Here is a 26794-nt window from a genome sequence, read left to right as displayed (position 1 = left end):
CAACATTTGATGGAAGACCGACTTGAGTACAGGCCTGGGGGCGCACGTAGCTAAGTAATCACTTTAAAAAATAGTCTTAACACTTTTTTTTTGTATTTCTTCGGCATTAACTATGTAACAATTTCTAGACATTTTTGTTTTATTGAGTTTTATTTTTCAATGTACATTTGTTGCTTAAATTTGGTTTAGCAATCTTAAAACAAACTTAAAAATTATACATTTACAAAAGGATTTAGATTTTATAAGGTGGGTGGGGTGATTTTGGGGTTTTATTGATTTAGTCTTATCACTCTGTATTAATATGATTGAGGTAAAACATACATCAGCAGTAACTACGAGTAGGTTATCTGTGTGAATATATTGTGAAAATGTACATGGAGTCGAGATAAAGGAGAAATGGCTCCGTTGAAACGGGGTGGCTTCATAAAAATAAGACATTTGATTCGAGTAGGGGAAACGGAAAACTTCTTTATCTCAATAAGCACAACCGGGGGATTTAAGAATATACACTTTTAAAACGTAAGAGAAGAGAAATTTTACTTTCGTCTCAAAAATGCTGCGGATATATTGGTTTTAGAGAATTTGAGCAAAAAAATTAAAACGTCTTAACATTTTAAGTACTACGCATTAATTGTACGCATAAAGATAGGGTATTGTCTTAAGTCATTGATTGAAACACAGAATGCACATTATAGAATTTTGTCATTACTTCATAATACTAAATAAAATATACCTAACACAGTAACCAGCCTACAAATTACCTTATATTAATATTACCTCAATACTATATCAAAAGTACATGAATACATAATCACAAGTATTTTTTGTGAGGTGTTAACGAAACACGATAATATATAAATCATTTGCACATCATTCTTAGTATTATACACCACAGATTATAATACATACATAATATGTACATGGTATTCGGGGGTAAATTCTAATTAAAATTCTAAGAAAAAAGACAAAAATAAGTTTTTTCTTAATTAATTAAATAATAATGTAAACAAAATTTCCTTAGTGATTAATTATATTTTTTTACCGGAAAAACAACGGAAGCATTAAAAAGTTTTTTAATGGGAAAAAACACTCAATACTTATTAATATTTGTCCTAGCGTGATAAATAAACTGTTTTAACTTTTTTTACTATGGCCTAAATAAGGTTATTTATTCAATACCTTCACATTTTTACTTGTACGGTATACATATACATACTCAAAGTAATTAACCTTTTTTGTAGCACACAGTCGTTATAATCTACGAGTACAATGGCTGGTAGGGGCTGTGATGGCCTTTTGAATGGCTACCATAGTTTAGATTGAAACCTTTGATTAAATCTTTCTCTTGTAGAGATGATGGTTGCATAACCGAGGATATTATTTTAATAGAATTTTAATGGGTATTGAGTGTGTTTTTCACATTTTTTATTCTTCCGGTGTTTTACCGGAAAAAAATATTACTTATTAAAAAATAAACTCGGGCGTCGTAAAGAATAGGTACATTAGTACAATACACACAATAAAAATACCCTTCAAAGGTTTGGTAAAAAAATAAATTTAAAAAAATATTATAATAAGAAACGCATGATGAATGCGCAACACCGGGACGAAATCCCCTAACCAAAAACTTCCGGTTCATTTTCGTACCCAACGGACCGGACTTGGAATGTACTTCCGCTCTGTGATTTGACAATTTTATTGTCTAGTTAATTCAGTGCTTTCCTCACACCAACCCAAATAACTCCAACAACTAACCCTCGCATAACTTAGGCTTCTTGTTTAATTAAAGTCATTTATATTTTACGCTAAAATACACATTATTTTTAATCAACAGGGAGAGTAATTTAAGCAAGGAAGCTAGTAAACAATGTATAAAATTTTATACCAACGTAATAAATAGTTCATTATTCTGTTTTTATTTCATTTTTTGTTACTGTTTTACTAGTACGGTGATTCACCTTCTTGCATATTTTAACTTATTACTCCTCAGTTACGAACTTTTGTATTAATATCACACACTGTGTTATGTAGCAGTTTGAATCGTAGGAAATAATAATAACAATCAAATCTGCCACACACTAGTTCTTGCGAAACCGCTTCATAACAACTGTTAGAGATTATCAATAATTGAGCGAGGGCCAATATATTCATTTTCAATTTGTTCGCGGGCAGCAGGGAGTAGGGTACATACAGTTTGACACAGTTAACGTTGCACTCGGTGGTGTCACCAACCTATTTGTGTTGTATAAAACACAGTTTTTAAATAAATACAGTGTGTGGCAAGCCTACGCACGACGGAAGTGAAACTTTTAGTATTCTTCTCTATCTTTTCATTTCATTCTCTCTTTTTTTCTGTCTATTGACATATTTATAAGTAGCATGTGATAAAAAAAAACTAAAAGTTATAAAAATATGGGATTCGAACACGGGTCCTGCAAAACGAGTGTCGAACGCTCTGCCTCTAGACCGCGAGGAGAGGAATCACGCGCGACGAGAACCGCGTATACAACGCGTAGTACTCCTCAATTGACTTGTCCCGTGCAAATTTTCGTTTTCAAACCCGACAAATAAATAACATCACATAACGTCTCGTTAAAGCTTTATATAGGGTCGAATCGAAGATATATCGGCAGTGTAAAGTCATATCTGTCGTTTTTCAAAATATTTCCGTATATTTGTCCGTTTTGGAAAAGATCTATCGTGTTTTAACAGTCTCATACCCGTATGGAGTCTGAATTTGAAAAACATTTCTAAATTTTGAAAAACTCACTTACGGCTGTGTTTTTTTACTAAAAAAACTTATCATGCACGTCTGCGAGGGTAATTAGTCGCGTTATCGGCCTTGATTAGTAATTTTAACGATTCAAAATAAAAATAATTTATCAAAATACCGAGCGACTCTACCGGCTCGATTTGTAAGCTATATTTCGACCAAAATATCATATAGGTACTGACCGTTACTTCTAGCCAATTACTCGAGTGAACACCTGCCGGTCTAGAGTCTCACTAAATGGATTTAGACATTTTGGGAGACTCTCGGTTAAAATTAACAAATTTATGTAATTTTTACTACATTATTACAAATCATGTGGATATCTTCTTATAACTATGCCTGACAAAGTCGCAGCACGAGAGCATTATATCACTTTTCCTCGTATTAAAAAAATCACAAAAAGAAAAAAAAAATAGTTAAAGCGGGGATCGAACGTCAGTTCTTCACGACGACAGTCGGGCGCTCTGCCTCTAGACCGCGAAGCTGAGTTTGGAGAGTGACCTAAACTAGGTATATAATATTAGCTAGGCTCCTATAGCGAAATGATCACGGTTTTTCGTGACGGTCATGAGTCGGTTTTACTCCGGTCCTCGAAAATGCATAACGCGCGTAAAGAAGTTTCACTTCAAAAAAACTGTTCAAATTATTGATAATCGGGTTTAAAGGGGTATTGCAGGCCCTTAACGAATGTATTAATATGTTTCCTGATAAAATTTCAGAATAATACGAATATTTAATCACGATGTCGGAAAACGTGTTCATAAAAATCCTAATATTTTATTGTTTCGTAATTACATATTATAATGGCAAATGCAGGTACATGAACACGTGTTCCGACATTTTAGAAATTTACTAAAAGTTTATGAAGAAACGGCCTGCAATTCCTTTTTAACAGGATTACCAATAATTTAAAGAGATTCATAAATTAGCAATACTCATTTTTCTCTGTGTACAAAAGATACTTGGTAAAACCAATAAATTATTTTTATTTTATCATTCAGAAAGGTAAACAAAATTAAAAAAAAAATGGTATTTTTAAAAACGGAAACTTTTAAGATGCACTAAAAGTAGATCTAAAAAAACGCTGGGTTGTGAAAGTGAAAATTTGTCTACAATTAAAGTCAAACCAAAAACTTTTGTCTTTTTAAGAATATTCCGAAATTTCCAAGAAAATGTTTATTTTTTGAGTAGCTGATTAAAAATTTGAAGAAAGACTTAACCTAAACTAAACCTCTGTTCATTTTATTTTCTATTTAGCCATATGGGCCGCCCGAAAAAGGTTCGTGGGCCATTGGGGTTGCTCATTGCTATCAAATCTCTAAAATAAAGTGAGAATCTTAACGACATAAGTGATGAAGTCGTGTAAAACAATATTCGGCGCGCGGCCCAGGGTTATGGACGTACCAACGGTTACTTTGCCCTAGCGGGTCTGGAAAATCGATTTTTTTTTTGTGACACCTCACAAGAGTGTCCCTGCCTGTGCAGTGTACAGACAGAGGAACTATGTCACCACCCGGTTGGGCGGCGTTGTGAGGCGGAATAAGGTAGGGGCTGTAAGAAGGGATTTGTTAATGCGGGCCTTGAAGAGGCTCGGATTATAGGAGGGAGGAAAAACAGATGCCGGTAGCTCGTTCCACATACAAGCCGACTTACACAAAAACGAGTCATAAAAACAACCCGTTCTCATGAAGCCAACGTCAACCGTGTTTCCGTAATTCCGTAGGGCTTATTTTAATTATTTCTAATCAACGGATCCCAAAAATTTCTAATTTTATAGTTGAAAAACGCTTTATACATTTTTTTACTATTTTGCGTGAAATATTTTAATGGTAGGTTCCTGTTTTTGTTAATTTTAAACATTAATAACTGGCATTGTATGGATCCCTCTAAAAGCATTTGAGTTTTTGGTAATATGTTCATCAGAAATATAAAAATATGAGCGTCGAGCAAACCTCCGTTAATAGTCTTGTGTCGCCTTAATAAGTTTATAATTATAATTTAGTTACATTTTGCAAACTTAAAAAATATTTAAGTATTATTTGCGTTCTCTCAATGGATATAAAATGTTTTACTGTTGCTTTTCAGATGCTTTAAGGTACCATTTTTATGTGACGGCGTGAAAGTATTATCTACTAAGTGATGTGATGACTAATTACCAAAAAAATGGTAAAATATGCTGCACTTCCAAACACGGAGGTTGTTTATTTTCATAAAATAAAATAGCTACTCTAATTAAAAAAAAACTAGGTACCTCCTATTTATTATAGAATTTAAAAAAATACGTAACAAAGTATGCACATTTCTAGTGAACGGCGAATATTTAACAGCAACTGTGTAAACATAAATTTTTCCAATGATATTATAAAAAGTGCTTTACATGTTTTTTAAAAATAAAGCCTGTTTTTGATAAAAATAAAGCTGCGCATTTGATGTGGTCCCTGCATCTGAAATGCATACTTTCCTGGAATTAATATAATTGGGATAAAACTTTTTTTCACATTTGGGTGAGCTTCCACTTGGTAATTTACTAAAACGTTAAAAAACGTTTTCAAAGTTTTTATTCCAATTTTAGTGGTTGGAATATTAACAGAGGAAATTTTAAAAATTGTTTATTTACTTGCTCTTCCGTAATATTATTATCTTCAATTGCTGACAACATTTGTTTGAAAACCTTATTTTAACTACAAAATAATGTGTAATTGATTACAATATATGCCTGATGTTTCATACAAAAAAATATTTTATTTTTTGCTAGACTTAAAATTTTACTATTAAATGGTAGATTAAGTGTTTGCCTTTGTAAATTATTGATGAAATTAGGATAAATATTCCATGGTTAGACCATTAAAACTACCTTAATGTTACTATTTGAAATAATATTATACAATACATTGCAGATATCACTCGATATTAAATTCGCCAAAACTGTGTTTATAATTAAAAAAATATATGAAATGAATGTACTTAGTTGTATTTGAAATTCATAATTTGCTAACGTTCAAATAAAAAAAAAAAATATCGGACAATCTTTTAATACCTTTACAAAGTTTATTGATTGAATTATTTATAAACATAATTAATAAAACAGTAATAATCCATTTGAATAATATATAGTGTCATTTTAGTTTTCATGTATTATGTATTTATTTTTTATTTAAAGACTACCCTTATGTGTATAATATTTATTACATATAAAATAAATCACTGAAGATTTAGATCCAAATGACTTGTAAAAAATCATCTTGTAATTTAAATTTCATATTATCTTTTTACACTTTGATATACATCTTGAAAGTATATTCCTTATCACTTCGATAAAATAATATTTTTGTATGTTTGTGAAGTTTCGATAAAAATAGTAAAAAAATTACGCAATTTTGAAATATTTATTCAGGTATTTTTAAATTTATTTTTATGTTAATTCTGTTTATTTAGCGCCCTTGAGGTGATTTCTCACGTAAACGGCGCTATATAATTTAGCCAAATATTAGTATTAAATATTAACTACTCTCTAGTAGTTTTATTTATGTATGTTTTGTAAATTTATACAAAGGTACCTACTCTATAGTAGTTTTTATGCATAGTTGTAACTCTAATTATATTTTTGAGTTTTTCTTTCATAACACATAACTCAAAAAACCTTAAACGGCTTTACAAAACTTCAATAAATGGTTAATAAACAGAAAAGGACTTGCATCACCAAGTGAAACACTTGCAAACACGCCGTAATCTCTAAAAAATTTAAAAAATTAAACACAAAGTTTTGCTCGTCTTTTTGAAATCTTTTTTGTGCGGTTTCAAAAATATTTATTTAGATTATTAATTTTTTAATTATTATGGTTCTTTAAAAATCTTCTTATATATGTTTTTTCTCTCAATGTGTTTTTTTTAAGCTTTCACGTAAATCAAATTTCGTTTTTATGTAATTCTATATTTTTATAGATTTAGCTGATAAATAAGATTTTCAAAAATAAATAACAAAATCGCTACCGTCTCAAAACAAACATCGTCTAGTGAGGTGGATAACGTACAAACGTAATCAATATGAATAAACGCTCTCGTTACCGACATAAAACATACGAAAGAAGACTTCAACATGTAGTAAGATGAAACAAATCTTACTGAAACACATCAGCTGCACTGAAAGTTTTGAATCTCTTTTGGATTAATCTCAATGTTTCGGCTTCATTGATTTGCATTATTAATAGTAGCGCTGGCCCCTTATCTCCGCGAACGCGTTGGCGAAATACTAAATAACTGAGACTGCACCTAACCCGTAGTTTCGAAGAGGCTACTTTAGCAAAGTGTTTACGTGGTCCACAGCCTGTTCCATAAATGATGAGAGACGAATAATTGGGGGCATTCTCTATCTCTAGAGGTGATATCTTATTTACAGAATTCTCGACGGTTCTGACTTTGGGGAAAACAACGAAAGCCTTTGTTGGCCAGTTTGTTGAGAAGCCAACAGAAATAATGCACGCTGCCCTCGCTTATTCCTAAACTTTCTCACTAAATCACAACATTAAGCATAATTGATAATGTTCGGTACCATTGGGTATTGTTAAGACGTGTTTTGTATGGCTTTGCTCGTGACTTATGTCGTTGTCATTGTAGTGAGTACAGTTACAGCTTGATTATTTGTGGATCTTTTCACTGCCGTAATAGTCGCTAAACAAAGAAAAGTTTTAGCGTAAAATTCATTCAAAACACTAGACATACCAATTCCTACAATTGACTAACGTTTCTTGATATCAAAGAATCTTAAGATTTCTTTTGTGGTCAGCGAATTATTTTTACTAACAAAAATCTAAAATAAATAAACGCAACGTTTTAATTATTGAAGACAATTTAAGCGATTTCTAAACGAAAATCTGCAGCAAAAAAATGTCAGAAAAGGATACGGTCACATCTAGGACACGAACCCAGGACCCTTGTCTTTCCGAGACACCGCTCTACACTGAGCTAATGGGACCCTATCCCCCTCGGTCACTTTTTTAACTGTATTATACTTAGAACTACCAACATTGTCTTCATTTTTTCACCGCACATTTTTATTGGCAACTATCTTTTTATGTATGATCGCAAGATTCAACCCAAACTAAATGCAATCTAGACAGCGTCTTTTTAGATAAACCTATCTTATTTTTTTTATTTTTAATGTGCGACATCTATTGACTTTTCTGCAAGTCTAGAATGAATATTTATTTTTCGGAATAACTTTATTGAGTAAAACCTCAAATTGTAATATTTTATTATTGAAGACAATATTAGCGATTTCTAAACGAAAATCTGAAACAGTAAAATCAGAAAAGGATACGGTCACATCTAGGACACGAACTTTAACTTCTTCAACAATTGCAAATAACTTTAAGCGCAATATAAATTTAAATTAAAAAAATAACTTTCAAAACCAATTGTTTCTTTATCAGGATAAATGTATATTGAATAATCACAAATTTAAGTATAGACAAGCAATGTTTTAAATTTGTTATTTGAACATCTTTGCACATAAAGAGTAAACATGAAGCTTAATAAGATCATAATTTAAAATAATGATTTTCTTTTATATTGGGACAAAAATCCAGCGTCATTCCTTGGTTATATTATAATATGTAAGTAACAAAATTTCAAATTCTCCCATTCTTACGATAATTTTTGATTTTACAAGTAACCTAATACTTTTTTCAATAGTTATTTACTTTGTGGCGTCATTTTCAAATACCTTAATAATTACTTAGAAAACGTTATATTTTTTTGTGCCAACAAACACAACAATATTGAAAAATCGTTTTCATCTTCAGAAGACGAAAAAACCGAAAATACAAGATTTCTTTGACAAATCCGCTTGGAGAACAGTGTTCAACTTCAGACAGTTAATGAAATTCCGAGTGAAATGGCGTGTTACCTCATTTTAGGACTAAGAACTTGGGTACAGATATGAATTAATGTAGGAAAACGAAACGCCTACTCGTTATATCATATATGAAGAGCAAACAACAACATAAGGACCTATATCTAAGCTTCCTGAAGGAAATAATTCTTGCTCCTATTTATCTTGACGAGAATACCTAATTTATTTACATTCCTAATGTACCGAACAAATATTTTTATTCGTGCTGTTTGATTTTGATGAATTTCAATATTATAGTTTTCTGAAATGTATAAAGTTACTTGGTTGTACTATTTTTGTGAAAAGATTTAATTTAAAAGCATTACAAATATATATTATGTATAAATACAATATAGATAATAATCTAAACAAAAGTTATATCTTATATAAAGTTGAATGAAAAGTGAAAACTTTTATATTCCTTGCAGTGAGAGAATTTTTTTCTCTGAATTTTTATACATCTACATTTGAGGAATAATTGTATGAACTACATAACTATGTTCTTTGAAACGACTGAAAAATTATTACTTATTTATTTATTCGCTTTGTTACCTATTTTTTTTATGTTTTTTACAATGTAATTATCCTTCGTACACCTTAAGGAGCTTAAATATGACATAACTAGGCACAGCAAATAAAAATAAAATAACAACTCTCACAAAGAAACCATTGATTTTGAAACAATATTTTATTTTGTTAAAATAGTGGTGTAAACAAAGTTAACAAAATTTAAAAATACATGAAAAATTTTGATGTAATTTTATTTATGCAGGAAATAAGTAATTGTGATAACAGCACACAGAAATAGCACGTTATTTTAATAGTTCAAAAAAAAAACAACGATATTTTGTTGGAACTTTTTTTTAAAACACATTTCTTTGAGCGAATTTCTAAGGGTTTTACATAATTAAAATTGTGTTAGATTTTATTTTATATCTTTGAAGTGACGGGGAAATCATTAAAATGGCAGTCTTGAATTACAGACAACGTAATTTATTAGTATGAAATGAGAGACTACTAATTCATTTGTATTAAATAAAAGACCACGAAACTTCTGAATGAAATGTTCATGCGGCTCGTTTAGGAACTGCCGGCAAATTAATTAACAACAATTAAAAATTTACAACGATATTTAGACCTGATCTAAAAAGGAGAATTCAAAACTTCTTAGCTCCCTTGAAAGTAAAAATCGTGTTAATTGCTTTCAGGGTTCAGCATCTTGCAGTATATTTCAGCGAGGAGCAAGTTAAAAAATGTTAATTCTACAACTCAGAATAATTATTGTGAGCTTCTTCTAAAGGAAACTTTTGTCGGGTAACTTTTTATATCTTAATTTTGCTCTCCAGTGAGCGTATCAGGATCATTACCATAAAAGGTAGAGGCATTATTAAAGCTTGGTTTAATAATACTTTTGCGACGCAGGAGAATATTATATACCTAAGTAACCGAATTTATTGACGTTTAAAAAAAAACATCATAGTCCGCGGTTACTTAGTTTCATTTGAAGATTTTTTCAGCTTCTGGAATAATCCATATTAGCTCATTAGCTTTTCAAAATTATAAAGCAGTACATAAGCTAGAATTGTTTTATTTCAGCACTCGTTTTTAATTCATAACATGACATAAAAACAATTGTAATATTTTTCTATTAAAGCAGATTTATTAACCAGTGACATAATCTTTCTATGGAAATCTCTGAGTTATGTATATCTTTCTTAACGTAATTATTTCAATTACCTGTGAAAGTCTGTTTTAAAATTTATAAGTACTCTACATTGAATTCCCTTTTAAATTCTTATTTAATTGTAAAAATAATTTACTTTTAATTGAATAGTATTGTCTTTCACTAAATGAATTTTATTTAACTCTTTGGGAACAATGTATTATAAATGACATTATTTTTAATATATTTTCACTTAATAGGTAAATTTCTAAAATATCGTCGAAGTAAGTTAATATTTCTAATAAGTGTCATTTTGGAATAAATAATTATTGAAAGTGTTAAAATATTTTTAAACACATCTATAAAATATGTGTCATTGTATGTATAAATTGTTATTTTTTGTATTTGAGTTATGCTTTTGATGAGGAAATTGATTGATATAAGGTTTATTGATGACGATCTTAATAAAAAATACAGGAAGACAAACACTCCCGGGTTACGAATAACCAGACAATATTTGAAAATTGTCTGCTACCACCACAGTAATCAGAAAATGTTGCTTGTGTTGTGATGGAGGACTTAACCAAACGAGGAATTGAACACACTACGCCTGGGTGGGACCCAAGCTCGATGTCAACTCAGCCACTGACCGGTCCGGTTTACCATTCGTGCAATCTATCTGGATGTTATAGGAATCGTCATTTATTTTATCTATTGTTTTCGTAAAAAAATGTTTGAATCTGATTTTGGTTTTGAAAAATGAAGCAAAAATAAACATGAAATTCCTTAATTCGAACGGAAAAAGCATAAATTCAAGTCGGTAAATAAATAAAAACTTCGATGTCTTGACACTTTTGAAAAATTATATACTCTTAGCTAAATAATTAGTTAGATTTATTAAAATTATGTCTGTATATATATTGAATTTAAAAATACTACATGACGAGTATTCTTTTTATCAAACAAGGTAGATGTTGTATTATTCAAAAAATGCTCCTTTAAATAACATAATAAATTCACATAAAGAATTTCCTCCGAAAAAACCTTTACTAAAGCACTGTAAAATTATTCAGTGAGCGGGTTGGGAAAACATGTTCCTTGTCATTTTGAATTTATTTATTTTTCATAGAGAGATACATAAATACTCCCTCGGAGAATTTCATAAATAAAAATCAATTGATTTACCGGTGGAAAAACGCGGAAATTCTTCCGAGATTTTGGCATCCAATTTCCATGAACTTGATTAAGGGTTATTTTATAGTGGAAAAGCTGTATATTTTCCATTTCTTTATCCCTTTTCTTATTTAGAATTCACGGCTGTCAAGCTGGTATTAATACAAATGTATCCTTTAATATTTGTATAACTTAAAAACTATTACGTTATTAACTATGTGTGAAACTGATACATTGAGGACGGGTTGTTTCGGAGAGTTTGAACAATTCTTCAAACTTTAAAGTTAATTTTCAAGTTCTGTGAAAGTTATTTTCAAGTTCTGTTACTATTTCAGTTCTATCAAGTAATTAGCGTATAGTGATATTATAACAGAACTTGAATAGGACATTCACAAAACTCACAAATGAGCGTTGAAATTCGATAGTTATTATAATTCTATGAAACAACACACCCTAAATGTTCACTTAGTTTTTAAATGAAAATAAAAGAACAATGAAAAGATGTATAAAAAAATACGTTTACTTACATGTTCTGTCTCATTTAATGCACACAAATCAACTTTAGAATGACAAAACTTAAACATGGAATGTCTGTTAAGTTCGTCTTATTTTTCACACGGAAGAACTTTTTTCAATGTAAACTGACCGAGCGGAAAAATTCTATCATCCAATCAATTGCACAGTGTTTGGCAGGTAACAAGATATGTCTGGCTTGCGGAACAAAAGCTAAAAGCTCCCGGTATCCCGAGCTTTCGTAGTCTGCGCTGCGGGCGTCCTTGCTCGGCGACGTTTCACGACTGACTAGTATACGGTGTACGGTGTTCGGCTCCGCGGAAGGCTGTACGGTCATAAATAAGGCTCCGACGCAACTTTTCCACCCTATCTGGGCTGGCTTCCGTTGGCGCCAAAACAAGAAACGTTGGGTAGTTTCCGAGCCGGTCTCGCTATGTGAGTGCGATTTATATTTAGACGCATGATATTTCTCGGCTTTTTGCTACAAATATGACACGATTCCATTTGTTTCTTATTCTCACCCCCTTAATTCTAATAAATTGTGAAGATATGAGATACAAGTAAGAAAAAGTTGATGTATTTGGAAACCAATTTATTAATACTATAAACCAGTATGGCGTATTAATCTTATTGTTGTAACTGTGGGTTTTTTCCACAAGATCTTTGAACAAAACACTTTGAAATTTACATAAAAAACATAGCTCGTATTATTTATAGTAGAAATGACTGTGGGTCTCGAATTTAAAGTTGCAATCGCATTTTTCAATCAAGTCTCAACCCCTACATTATTTACAGCTCTTCACCATCTATGGATAACCTCTTAAACATCACAATTATTTTTCTATAAAAGGTGTTGGTTTTTAAAGTAAACGAGCTGTAACAGGTAAAGCATTATAAAATATTTCCATTAGGAAGCGCGCGAGGATATTTTATTTCTTGTTCTGAAAGGTTCTCTGCTATTTAAAGTTGGTTTTAATCGGGGTACACCTCCAATTCTAAGTCAGGAAAGTGAGGCATTTATTTGAGATAGAAAACAATTCGCTCGCATTATTACTAGAAGTAGAAGTGACTTCTGGTCTTGACCTTGAGGCTGCAATCATATTTGGTATCAATACCTGCCAACTATGGATAACCTAATAAACCAATTTTAACCTAATATTTATGATATCACATTTATTTTATGTGATAGGAGTTGATTGCGAATGTAATACAATTGAGCAATATACAGTATAAAAGTGTGCATCTCTATTGGTTGTTGAAATAAGATATTTGAACGTTATATATGAAGGCCTCGCACGGGCAAGTCACCCAGTGAGGCCAACATTACTGGAAAACTTTGAAATGTAAAAAATATTGTACCAAATAAAGAAAAAAATGATTTTAAAAAACCTGTACATATATTTTACTCAATGATTTTTTATAATGGCCTCTTTCACGACAAAAAACACTTGACAAACTAAAACATGAACTAATAACCACCACAAATACCAATATGTTAAACCATGTACTTCAGAACGAGTTACCAAAGTATTAACAATTATTTTTGAAGAATTTATTGTGCCGATAAATGAATTAAATACCAAATAATGACAAAAACAAACTAATAATGTTCCAAAATCATAAATTTATCTACCATAACAGATCATTTCACTTTAATCCTAAGAACCGTCCGTCGACTCAAAATCTATCCTGGAATCAACATATTAATGATAGAACGTCCAAACCCTTGTCCTGCCGGAAGGAGCTTCCGGAAGGACAATTCGACGAGTGTGCGTCCTGCCAGCAGTACGCAATTTTTTGCGGTTTTTGTATGAATATAAGAGGCTGTCCTTCTAGCAGTACTCGACTTTTATGCATGTTAAAAATAGGCAGAGGTGACAAACTTTCTGTATTTTATTTAATAAAATTAGATATGGGCGCTTATTAACATAACAGGGTAGAAAATAAACAAGAAAATGAAAAAAAAAACGAAAGTGAAAATTGTATTTATTTTGAGAAAATTAAAAAAAGGTATAATAAAATAAGACATGGGCGCTTATTAATATAACAGGGTAGAAAATAAACAAGAAAATGAAGAAAAAAAAACGTAAGTGAAAATTGTATTTACTTTGAGAAAATTAAAAAAAGGATTATGCTGGAATTCCATTCGCGATATGGTAGGTGAAGCAGTTTCTTCCTGTCTGTGGAGAGCATAAAACACATCGCGGACCACATGTCTTGCAAAAAAAGCTCGCCTTCTGCTGTTTTTTGTTGACTCTGGAGCAAACTATACATTTGCGTTGAACTCTCTTTCTGTCATCTGATTTTGACAGGGCCTCAAGAATGTGTTCTCCGCTGTGAGCGATGTTCTCGTGTGGTGGCGGCTCATTCTCTTGTAGGTTATCATCGTCATTAATAGTTAGAGCTAATACCAGGTTGGTAGTAAACCACCTGTGAGACACCTGATCATGTTCGGAGCGAAAGAAATTATTAAAAACCAAATACGCATTCGTTTCTATAATGCCCAGAACTGAGGCATATATTCTATGTTCCCATTTTTGTGTGCCCCAAGCTTTCTCCAATGCCAATCCATCCTGCCTAATGTGATTGTGAATATCGATAGCCGCAGCCCCGTCAAAATATTGCTGGACTAATTTAGGCCGATCGACTTCTCGGTAAAATAAATTTCCTTCATCGTCCCACCTTCTTTTGCGTGATGGCAGGCCAGGCAGTGTCGTTTCGCAAGTGGCTACAAATGTATGAATCTTTTTGTCTCTCCAGGCACAGGCAGTGAGCTGCACAGAGTCTTTTTCTGCTGTACTCACAACAGATGCCCCCTTATGCGTAGGACACTGAGCTGCCATCTCAGACACAGGATAGAAACTATGTGCTGTCTTTACCAGTCCAATAAAATACAATCCAACTTTGAATAACTCCACAGCTGTTTTGACTGAAGCAAACCAAGAGTCACCAACTATAACTCTGCCAGAACCATACCATGGCTCTGTCAATCTCAAAGTAGTTGCAGTTCCTGCGCCAAATTCTCTTTGCCATTTCTTCGTACTCATTGCTTCTTTGCCCTCATTAATTTCCATTCTGATCATAATGTTTGTGTCACTATCACACGCTGTTTTTACTTCACAACCGACTCCTTTTGGTTTTCTTTTAATCTTCATAACTGCTGGCATTCCGTTTTTGAAGTACGCACCCCTTCCATACCAGGCGAACATGGATTCATCTACAGTTATTTTTGACCCAGGATGGATGGTATCTTTTAGTTTATCATTCACCATCGTTACTAATGTTCTAGTGTTACGCCATTTATCAGAAAAATCAAGGTCTGAGGATTGTGTGAAGCGCAATGCCATGAGAATGATCTCAAATCTTTGGCGGCTCATACCAAATCTTTGTCCAAAATTTGCAGGGGGATATATTCCATCAGAGGTGGTATTCCAATAGGATCGTCGATCTGGAAGTTCTTGAAGAGTCATAGCATATAATATGCCAAAAACAGTTAATAATTCCTTCTCGTTCAACAGTTTTTGTCTTGCTGGAAACGAATAGTTGGTGCAATGGACTATGTAACTAAGCTTCTCTCTCGGAAATATCATGAAAAATGCATCCTTGATACTTCGTGCGGGCCCCAATGGTACTAGCAAGGTAGCTTTGAAATAGCCTTGTTGTCGTTGATCGACACGTATTGCTTCATGAAAAGTCCAGGTAACACCCTTTGCAACTGTTGTATTTCGAGCAGAATTTACGTTGCTTGTACTTGAATTCGGATGTACTGAAATACTTGTCTCGTCATCTTCGCTCGAAGAAGAAGAACCCGATTCAGACGATGCTGAAAAAAAATCCATTATTAGTGATCAACAGACGCAAAGGGGTGTAGGTACTCAATATATTTAAACTTAAAATTATTTTCCAAATAAATATAAGCAATAATTATTAGCCAGAAACACCCATACAAATTGAAAAAATCTTCCGAGAAGAAATAATAACCGCCGACGCGTCGCGACGGTACTCACACCCTCCTGATTTCCGGTCAGGTGATCGATCCATTGAGCTACGCCGGCCTATCTCCTGTCCCGTCAAATTATTCAATATGTATTAGAAATATTTCGTTCAACAACTATTGCTTATTTTATTATTTCACCTAAGAACAACATACTTTATTATAGTAGGGAAGGCAATTTTACTTGCTAAATTCCCCACTAGATAGCGTCGCGACAAATTATGTCTACATTTTATTGGTGAATACTTAGAATTGTCAAATATTATTATTTTTCGTCGTCGGCAGTTATTATATCTTCTCGGAAGATTTTTTCAATTTGTATGGGTGTTTCTGGCTAATAATTATTGCTTATAATAATTTGTAATCCTTTGTGATATGCATAAAAACCTTGTCTTATAAACATTAATAAAGTTTATCAGTTAAAAAATAATAAAAATATTTTTAATACACACACACCCAGGCACAGACACACAGGCAAGCACGCGCCCACACACACAGACACGCAAATACATACGCATACATACCCATACAAGTCAAACTTAGCAAAGTTAATTTATGTTGTGCCTGTCAAAAAAAAATTGTCAATCACGTAAATAATGGAAACGAACAAGCAACCTCCAAGTACTATTTTTTCTATGGGAATATACTAGGCTTACTATAAACGTAAGCCTATGAATAAAATAAGAAAGTTTGTACTTACAATGTTCTTCATTTGTATTTGCTTCCACTAAATTGTCATTTTCGGTTTCAGCAATTAGAACTCCAACGGGCACGGTTGATATTTTTTTGTCAATTTCCCAATATACCCTTGCATAATTGTTTTCTAACTTTTTTACAGTGCCCCAACAATAACTAATGTCGTAATTATCACCAAAATGTTTGCGACTCCATGTGTTTAGGCCATCATTTTCGTCGAAATACGTGGCTTTGACGCGAACGCGGACCCCACGTCTTATACTCGCCGCCATTTTGGCCAGACTGATCGCAGAAATACGATTCAAAAACTCGCTGAATCAGAAAGAGACGCACTATGCAATGCAGTTAACGGCATCCTGCTAGCAGGCCTACAAAGCCGCATATAAACAAAAAACTTACGTCCTACCGGTAGTACGTAAAGTCCTGCTGGCAGGACGCTGGACGTTCTATCATTAAAATAATAGTAATTGCGCCCTTGAGGTGATTTTCCCACGAAAACGGCGCTGTACAAATAATCCAACCACTACTATTAATAGACTATAAAAAAGTAAAAAATCATTACAAAATGAAACCTGGGAATCATTATATAAAACTGAAGAAAATAAGAAAGCTTGGAAAATATTTTGTTGAAAACTTCGATTAAATATTCAAAACCACACTTCAATAAAAACTTATATAGTAAAATTATCCATAAACTTATTAAAAAAGGAATAAACCTGGCCTACTTAAGTGTATAAGAAAAAGGGACGAACTCGATCAATAAGTAAAAAAATCAGTCCTTATGACGTTTCCCTGAAACTATTCAATATAAACTATAGAAACATCTGCTCTAATATAACTAAATTGGCTTAAAAAATTACTACAGAACTAAAATAGATGAATCCAAAAACTTAAAATAATTTTAAAAAAATCACTTTCACTAACCAAAACAAAACAAACCAATTGAAAAAAAAATTGACACCGGTAATTAAATACTTTCGATCAAAAAAATATATGTCAACTTGTAAACTACAAAAATATTTTTATCCAAACATAGGCTAGAATTTAGAAAACAAAATAAGCACACCTCAAAACTTTCACCTAAAAATAAAAAATGCTCCAATTCTCAAAGGAAGAAATTTGCATTTAACCCAACCACTAAACACGATTAAAAACTAATTTTATCTAAATTCAAAGCAACATCTGCATCTGGTAGTGATGTTATCACAATGAAAACATTTAAATACTTACAAGATGAACTTATCTAACCGATACTTTTCCTAATAAACAAATCCGTTATTGAAAGCAGATTTTCATCACAATTCAAAATCGGGACTTTCACAATAATTTTTAAATCTTGTAATCAAAAAGACATCAATAATTATAAACAAATTACAATTCCTAACACTTTCTCTAAAATTCTAGAAACAACGATTAAAAATGAACTCATCAATTTCCTTAAAATCCAACAAACAATTCGGCTTCAGAAAAAATCTAGGAACATCCAACGACATAGCCTGGGTAATTGAATAAATTAAAATTTATCTAGACTCATATAAAAAAATGCATTGGCTTATTCTTAGACCTTCCTAAAGCCTTCGACACAATAAATTACTTACATCTTTTTTAAAAAACTAGAACATACAGGGATTACTGATAATATACCGACATTTTTGAAATACATATAGTTATAGTTATATGAACAATTGAAAACAAATGTTAAAACTTAACAACATAACCAGTAAGTTTATTGATCGGTACCTCATCGAAAAATATACTAATACCAAATACAGACTGAAACCGAAACCACTCAACTGAACAAAAACACAATTTAATATGTTTATAATTATTTTAGGAAAATACACTTCTTATTATTATTATTTAACTCTTAGAAAACAATTTGGTAATTTTGTTAATACTTGTGTCACATTTTATCGAAACTTTATAATATCGTTAACTAAACTTTCTAAAACTTCTCGAAACTTTCATAAATTTCCTTTGGCCCCATCCGATTATAAATAATATGTTTATCTGTTCCTCCAAACAAAAGCTCCACAATAAATTACGTCAAAGACTTTATCTCTTACTTAGAGAAACAATTACTTAGATTACTTTTAAAGAACTGCGCAGTTTTTCAGCGTTCGGCTTAAAAATGGAGTCTTATTCCTAACAACCACATTAGCATATTTTTTTCTGTCTGTTTCAGACTGAACTACCTAGACTTAAAATGTTATTTAATCCAATTCAGAGGCAAAAAAAAATCAATCTGCATTTAAAGAGAGCCAACAAAGCAATATTATTGAACTTTGCTTCTGTTAAACAGATATTTGAGAGTTGATGGTGAAGCGTTATCTTAATTGAGAAAAAACTCAACGCAATGATCCGTTCAACTCAAAGTTGAACGGATCATTGCAAAAAAACGCGCCTCGTCGTTTAGAAAACATTCAAATTAATAGATGTTGATTTTTTTGTCATTTGTTTCATAATTAATTCTGGCGCGTTGTAGTTAACATTCGGCTTTAAGCCCTTATAGGTCGTAGGTTAGTTTTAATTCTTTTCATTATTTTTATTTAAGAGTTAAACTAGTTTAAATGTCGATTTTTTTAATCAAAAACTTTAAAGCAATGAAAAATACAATACGGGGATCTCATTTTACTTTTTGAGGGTTGCGTGGGTATTTAAAATCTTCATGGGTGATGTGGAAATAAAATAACACGTCTTAACTCTATCTTAAAGTACACTTCATGTAGTATCCCTTATGTCTATGTAATATGTAACAACTTTTAACCTATTATGAGTACATTACAGCCACCATGGATGAAACGACATTATCCTTCTTGAGTACCTCAAGGAAGATGATGTGTTTTTACTTATGAGAGCATAATAACACATTCATTACTCCGACTCTTGACAAGGCCAGACTTAAGTATCGGGATCACTTGATCGTGCCGTGTCTTCCGCAGGCATCCCTCACTTCTTCTACCATGCGTATTAATCTCATCAAATACGGCTAAAGCGTTTTCAACCAACGTTTTGATTCTTAATAGTGGTCCTTCAAATGGGTGATACTAAATTTAGTTGTCTTTCGTCGTCTGAAACATCTGAAAGGGATTCAATAAAATAAATACAATGAAGTGTCATCGCAAAAATAAGTTAAAAGAAAATGAATAATTCAAATATATTTTTTCACCACTCAATCGAGACGATTGTTCAAACTTTCAAATGACCTCACTTTGTGAAAAGAATAACTTTACCTTGTGTAAAGATAACCTGTGTGTAATTGCGACGCAACCAAATCAGTTGTCGTTAATAATTTATTCACTGGTAAAATATACCATGAGTCCATTTGCAATTGATGTAACTCTGACTCTCTTTTTAATACGATGTAGATAATCAAGGCTATATATTATATAGGTATCTAGTCATTATAATCTGTTCGGATTGAGATATTTGAAATGGTGTGAAAAGTTTTAACAAAAATATGTGATTATTTGCATAGATAAAATATTGAAAAAGAGAATTCACAGTTATTATCACAGTTATATCAACCCGGATGTTATGAAAAACTATCAGATAAGGTCTTTGCCATTTAAAAGGCTTTTTAAATATTCATGAGCAATATATCTATACGAATGCAAGTACACATGTGTTGCTTTTTTATCTTACAACTCGGCGTACAGATGAGAATATGAAATACGAGTATAAAAAATGAGGCAATGGTAAAATGGGAATGGAACAGACTGTAGAAAATGAGATTCCTTTAGTCCTACAGCCCAAGATTTTAACTGGGGCAACTGCACCACCGTATTGCTATTTTGAAAGATAATCAAGGGTGCATATTTGAGTCAAATAATTAGCATACTGTCAAAGTTTTGTATTGTCTTCAATGTACTTTTGTAAAGACTAATACATTTTAATATAAATATATAATGACAATTGAAGGATGGAAGCCCTCAGTGTTAGATGACCTTTTGTCATAGATCTGGAGGTCATAAATTCAAATTATTGCAAAGGAAAATAAAAAAGTCTTAACGTTTCAAATATGGAATTAGACAACCTCCGTGGCAATGAAAAGGTGATGGCTTATTTTTAAAGTTTTAAATCTTATGAGGCTGAACGTAGTAGATAGGCTGGGGGAGAGAAAGGTGGGTAAGTACTTCGCTATTCAGATCGGACTACCAAACACAGCCAAAGCCTTTTCGGGCAACGTTTCAATTTTTAATGATGGTCTTACACCAGGGCGATACTGAAAGTAAACACAAATCAATCAAATACAATTTACTTGCTTATGAACTCCAGCGTGCTAGTCGGAGGCCGTATATACGCTTTTAAATGATTTATGAAATGTTGAGTGTCTAGAGCTGAGAAGTCATGTACCTTACTTTTCTGAATTGATTTGATTTGGTTTAGCAACATTATAATCCTTACACACTTTGGATGCTAATTTTCGTGCTATGAATAAAACACTAGAAGATTGCAAAGATATTGGAAATCTTAATCCGAACGAGTGCTCACAATTAATAATAAATTATTAAATATTTGAATAAATAAATAAACACATGAAATAGTAATACAAACAAAGACAATACCGGTTAAATTATGATTTGGGGTACCAAAAAAATAAATATTTATTGACACCATAAAGTAAAAAGGGCGTAAGCGACAATTTAGTCAAAAATGAGTTAAACATACAGTTTCGATCAGACAAAAATTCTAATCGATGCTGTGGACTAACCCATTTTTCACTGAATTGTCGCTTACGCCTTTTTGCTTTTGTCAGTATCACAAATCCTTTCTCATGAAAAAAAAATGTAAAGAAAGAAAAAACCCTTAGCCCTCCACCAAAAACAGAGCGCGGTAAACACAATAAATTCCTACTACTACCATACTAGATTTCTATTGAAAAAGCGAGTCCATTTTTTCATCTGTGAAATTCAGCGCCAAGCGGAAACCTTTGGAATATAATATTCCAATCGTTCGTAAAAATGAAAAATAGGCCTTCTGTACTGTAAACCATTCGGGCGCGCGAGGCGTGTGACCATACTGGAATTTCTGTTCACAATACAAAAAACAAAAAAATGTTTGTAAAATACCATCCCCAATAAAATCAAAATATCCCTAAGTTCATGCCCCCAAAACAAAAATCTAAATGAATACAATGATGCCGGCTTCACTGAAAGGAAAGACTTTGTTCCTTTTTACTAAAGGTTGAATTTTGATTTTTCATTATTGATTCATCTGACTATTTGCTTAGGTACACTGATAAAATATATCATCCCGTTGGGGTGTTGACAATACTTATGATCAATATCTTTTTTAGGATTTGAAATTAATTGAAAGCACATGAATTGTCCCTTTTTATTAACGCCTTTATTTTGTTTGAATATTATTGTTTTTTCTGTTTTTTTCCTACTTATGTACAAACACATGCATATCGTGGCGCTTTTCTGTTTTCGTATGTCAAAATAAGGATTATAATTTTTTGGTTATACCGCAAATGGATTCTAACTACCCGAAGCAATTGGAAATAACCATTAACATTGTCTTAACCTTTTGGAAATGTTGTGTGGAGAAGGGAAGAAAAGAATGTGAATGAAAGAACAAAAAAGAAGGTTGGAAACATCAGGATCTGAGAGGCAAACACCCGGCAAGAGTGACATTAAGTTTTGATATTGTCGGATTGTCTTCTATAAGGATGGTATTGAGAACATTAACCACCCTTGAATGAACAATAACATAATTTAGACTAGTAGCTTGATGAACAGAAGACCTTGCATCGAAAAAGAGTACATAATGTATGTCAAGGTTGTTGTTTTCTACTAAAGATACTGCTTGTATCAAATGTGGGAATCTTTCATGTTTTGATTTTGATTACACAATTCACACATTCTTCTGATTGGATTCCTGACACCAGCCTTAGTGCGCTACCGGATAATATGGAATAAGTCGTTAAACCTAGTTGTTCTGGGTGGTATTTTAAAGTTCATTAGTCTGAGTATGTTAGGACAGTCAACGTTATTGTAGACTTTATACAGGATCATGAGATCAAGGTATGTTCGCCGGTTAGAGAGAGTAGAGACGTTATATTTCGATAGCATATTAATGTATTCCCGTGTAGGTACTCTCATTCTGAAATCGAGACTCTGCAGACATTTCTTTTGGATGCTTTCAATATTGTCTTTATAAATACCGTAAAGTGTAGTTCACATGGAGGAGCAATATTGAAGTTGAGAAAGGACCAGCGTATAGTAAAGGATAAGGTAGGTTTCAGGATTTTGAAATACATTCTCGTTCTCTTATTTTATTAACAAAACCCAAATTTCTAGATAAGCAAGTAGATACCTATATATCTGCCCACTTGATTATAAACCATGTAGGCATAATATATATATATATATATATATATATATATATATATATATATATATATATATATATATATATATATATATATATATATATGTATATATTTTGTTTTAAATTTCAAATAAGGAATTTAACAATTTGTCCAAAAAGTCTCTATCAAAATGACAATTCTTTTTTCAAACTCTCTTCAGGCAGATAGGTAGGTATCATAATTATGAAAAATGAGAAAAAAGTTCAAACAAACACGATGATTTCACATTTGAAAAAATCATCTTTAACCGGAAACGGAACATACAAACAAATGAACACCCAGACAAAATGGCCGAATTGCAACAGAACTCCGATATGCCCACGCTCCGTCAATTATTTATTTTAAATAATAAGTTGAACACACACATTTTTTTAAGAAATTTCATTTACCCACGCCGAGTTTTGATCCGGCGACCTTTTGACCGATAACAAAATGTTTCACCTCTGAAAAGGAATTTTCCAATTGAAATAAGATCTACCTACATTTTTTCGTTGACTTAAACCTTTTAGTAAAGGCGGGAATTTTCGTGTCATGGTCTTAAATGTTGTTTCACAAAGAAATCATCGAATTCACAGTGTTGGGTAAAAAATTTCAATGTTAACAAAATTCTCAGTAAGAGCCTTTCAAATTTTTTGTTGTATATACAAATGTTACATCGCCTTTTTACTTTATTTCACACCAACTCAAATAATAATTCAAATTTATGTTGAAACCTTTCTCTGTCTCTTTGAATATTTGCTGAAAGCTACTTTTCCGCAAAATTCGCTAAAACAATGTTTAATCTTGAGATAATTTGTAGCGATTTGAAAAACTGATTCAGTTGCAAAATCAGAAATAACATTTGATGAATTATAATCATTACGGATAAAAAATTTTATTTGCAATTTCCTCAATACACTTTAAAGACGAGATTTATTTTAATATGAACGTTGGTTAACAATGTTCACGGGCTATGATTTCTAATCAAATAGCATTTTCCATCTAAACTGCCTAAGCAGTTTGTCAGGTATCATGTTCACAATTTTAACTATAAAACAAAAGCACACATATAATAAGAAGCCACAATATACAGGGTTTTCCAATAAGAGGTGTTATTTTAGATGTAGATGTTACTTTTGAAGCTATCATTTTTTGACATTTGACAATAAGAAACTACGTTTTTAATAAAAATGGAACGATACACGCTTCAACAACGCATTGAAATTATGAAAATTCACTTGAGTGAATCAAATGCAAATCATCTTTAGTGATGAGGCCCATTTCCACCTCGGTGGCTTCGTCAACAAGCAAAATTGTCGCATCTGGGGCTCAAAAAACCCAAGAGTTATTGTTGAAAAGCCTCTCTATCCTCAACATGTGACTGTTTGGTGCGGTTTATGGTCCGGCGAAGTCATTGGACCTTATTTTTTCGAAAATGAGGCTGGAGCAACAGTTACGGTGAATGGATCGCTATTGAGAGATGATTAATGATTATTTATGGCCAAATTGGATGGTATTGATCTAGAAAGTGTTTGTTTTTAACAAAACGGTGCTGCGTACCACACAAGCAACGAAACCATTGATCTTGTACGATTAAATATCAAAATAGCACCTCTTATTGGAAAACCATATAGAAAATAGATTCAGAAGACTAACATTTGATGTGTATAATTTGAGATTTTCACGGCCAAAAGTATTATAATGATTTTTTTGTGGTATTATGCTGTGTTGCACTACCTCCTTCTTTAGCCAACGTTTTGGACAGCATTGCAGTTTCCATCATCAGGTCAGATGTGTAATCTAAAGTTTACGTGGACACTGCAATGCTGTCAAAAACGTTGGCTAAAGAAGGAAGTAGCGCAACACAGCATAATACCCCAAAAACAAATCACTAAAAATATTTGAAGTGACCACAATACACACACACATATAAAGTACATTTAAAGTTAAATATAACAAAGCCAAAATACTCAAAGGTATACATACTCTCAAAGGCACACAACATACTTAAACAATCTCATAAGTATATTTTTACAATAACATGCATAAAATCAATGGATACTAATGTATTTGTAGTGGTACGCTACTTCCCGAGTCGGACGGTGTCGGGTACTATTTAGTACCACTGCGTACCTAGGTACCTTGTTATGATAGTTCTTATTTGCCCACAATGTTATGTTACTTACTTAGCCCGATGTTGTGTTAATAGGCTGGGATAAGATAGGTTTTTAATTACATTATTGACTGTTATGATGATTGAAAAGTGGGTGGCCAAGTTTGACTTTATTGGTCTTAGAAAGCCCAAACGCGCCAGAGTCCCTTCCAGTGGTTGAACTGGAAAAGAACTCACCAAACCGACCAACCACCGGTAGAACATAATTCTCCATTCAGGGCGGGAAAAATATATCCCATCTACATGATGTTTGAAAGGAAGTTGCAAGGTTATAAAATGAAAGTATTCTGGTTAAACTTTGGACTGGCCGTAACAAGTTATATTTTGATAAATTTTACAGAGATATAAAAAAATGTGAAAACTTACCACCATCGACCAGAACGTAGAATCTATCTACCCTGTCTAAAATAATATGAACGTATATAGTGATGAGGAACGAACACTGAGTGCCGCGAATGGCGGACTAGATGAATCAGCCGAGTAGCTAGAGGACGACGGCTTCAGATGTGACTGGTATCGGCCCAGTGTGTACCAGCCAGGATGAGGAGTAGATGACAGCTTCAGAATGTGACTGGTATCGGCCCAGTGAGTACCAGCCAGGATGAGGAGTAGACGTCGGCATCAGAATGTGGCTGGCCAACGGCCCAGTGAGTTCCAGCCATGTGCCGGTTCCACGGATAACCCGTAAGTTGCCCTTCCATGAGGCAAGGTGGGACTTAATAATGCTCCGAATCAAAATGCTCACGGCGAAAACAGTCTACCGGCAGAAATAACCACCGATCACTTGGATAAACTCTGATTACTTCCACGGCCGCACATGGCGAAATACGTTTTCATTATCCACGCCACCCGGAGCGAATTCCACTCGCGGGAAATATTATTAGACTTCTAAACTTGAAGCACAAACTGAACATTTCGGTATTAATCACAAATCCATGAAAGATCTTTCGATCAGATCCTCAGACCTCCAGAAATAATAATTGACCCCCGACCGGACGCTCTCACTCCTCTCTGTCCGGCCGGGAAGTGATGCCATCTTGAATTTTTGTCACTTCCTGTTAGAGTTCCTTGTTGCCAGAGCATAAAAATAGACAAGACAAATCACAGATTTGACAGGTTCTTACTTACTGTCATAATCCTATGTTATTTAACAACCTAGGCCGTAGTAGAACCTACTGGACACTTCGGCCGTTGCCCAGAGATCAAGACGGACCATACTTGAAACTACCGCGATATATTTTTTTTTATTTGGTACAATATTTTTTTACATTTCAAAGTTTTTCAGTAATGTTGGCCTCACTGGGTGGCTTGCCCGTGCTGAGGCCTTCATTTTATAATATGAAAATATAATCTAAATAAAATCTACAATATAAGATAAAATAATACATTTAATATATAATCTTGTGTGTTTGTGAGTGATGTGTGTTTATATTGGTTTTGTGTGTTACGTGTAGGTTTTATTTTTATTTGATGCTATTACATTTTGGTAATATTGTATTTTTTGTTCTTTAATCAATTTTTTAATTTTGTGTGTAAATTTATTTTTATTTTCCTCAATTTTAAT

The 26794-nt window shown here is 32.6% G+C and overlaps 1 protein-coding gene across 1 annotated transcript in view; it reads right to left on the bottom strand.

The window, feature by feature from the left end:
• LOC149419857 (uncharacterized) overlaps nt 1-12288 on the bottom strand; it is a 297070-nt gene extending 284782 nt beyond the window's left edge. Inside the window, exon 1 of the mRNA XM_089637341.1 lies at nt 12027-12288. The gene's annotated coding sequence lies outside the window, so the exon portion shown is untranslated. The remainder of the gene's footprint in view (nt 1-12026) is intronic.
• Between the last annotated feature and the right edge of the window lie 14506 nt (nt 12289-26794).

Source organism: Hesperophylax consimilis, chromosome 11 (genome assembly GCF_061612785.1).
Source record: "Hesperophylax consimilis isolate HC1 chromosome 11, BYU_Hcon_1.0, whole genome shotgun sequence".
Taxonomy (NCBI): domain Eukaryota; kingdom Metazoa; phylum Arthropoda; class Insecta; order Trichoptera; family Limnephilidae; genus Hesperophylax; species Hesperophylax consimilis.
This window is presented reverse-complemented; position numbering and strand designations above follow the sequence as displayed.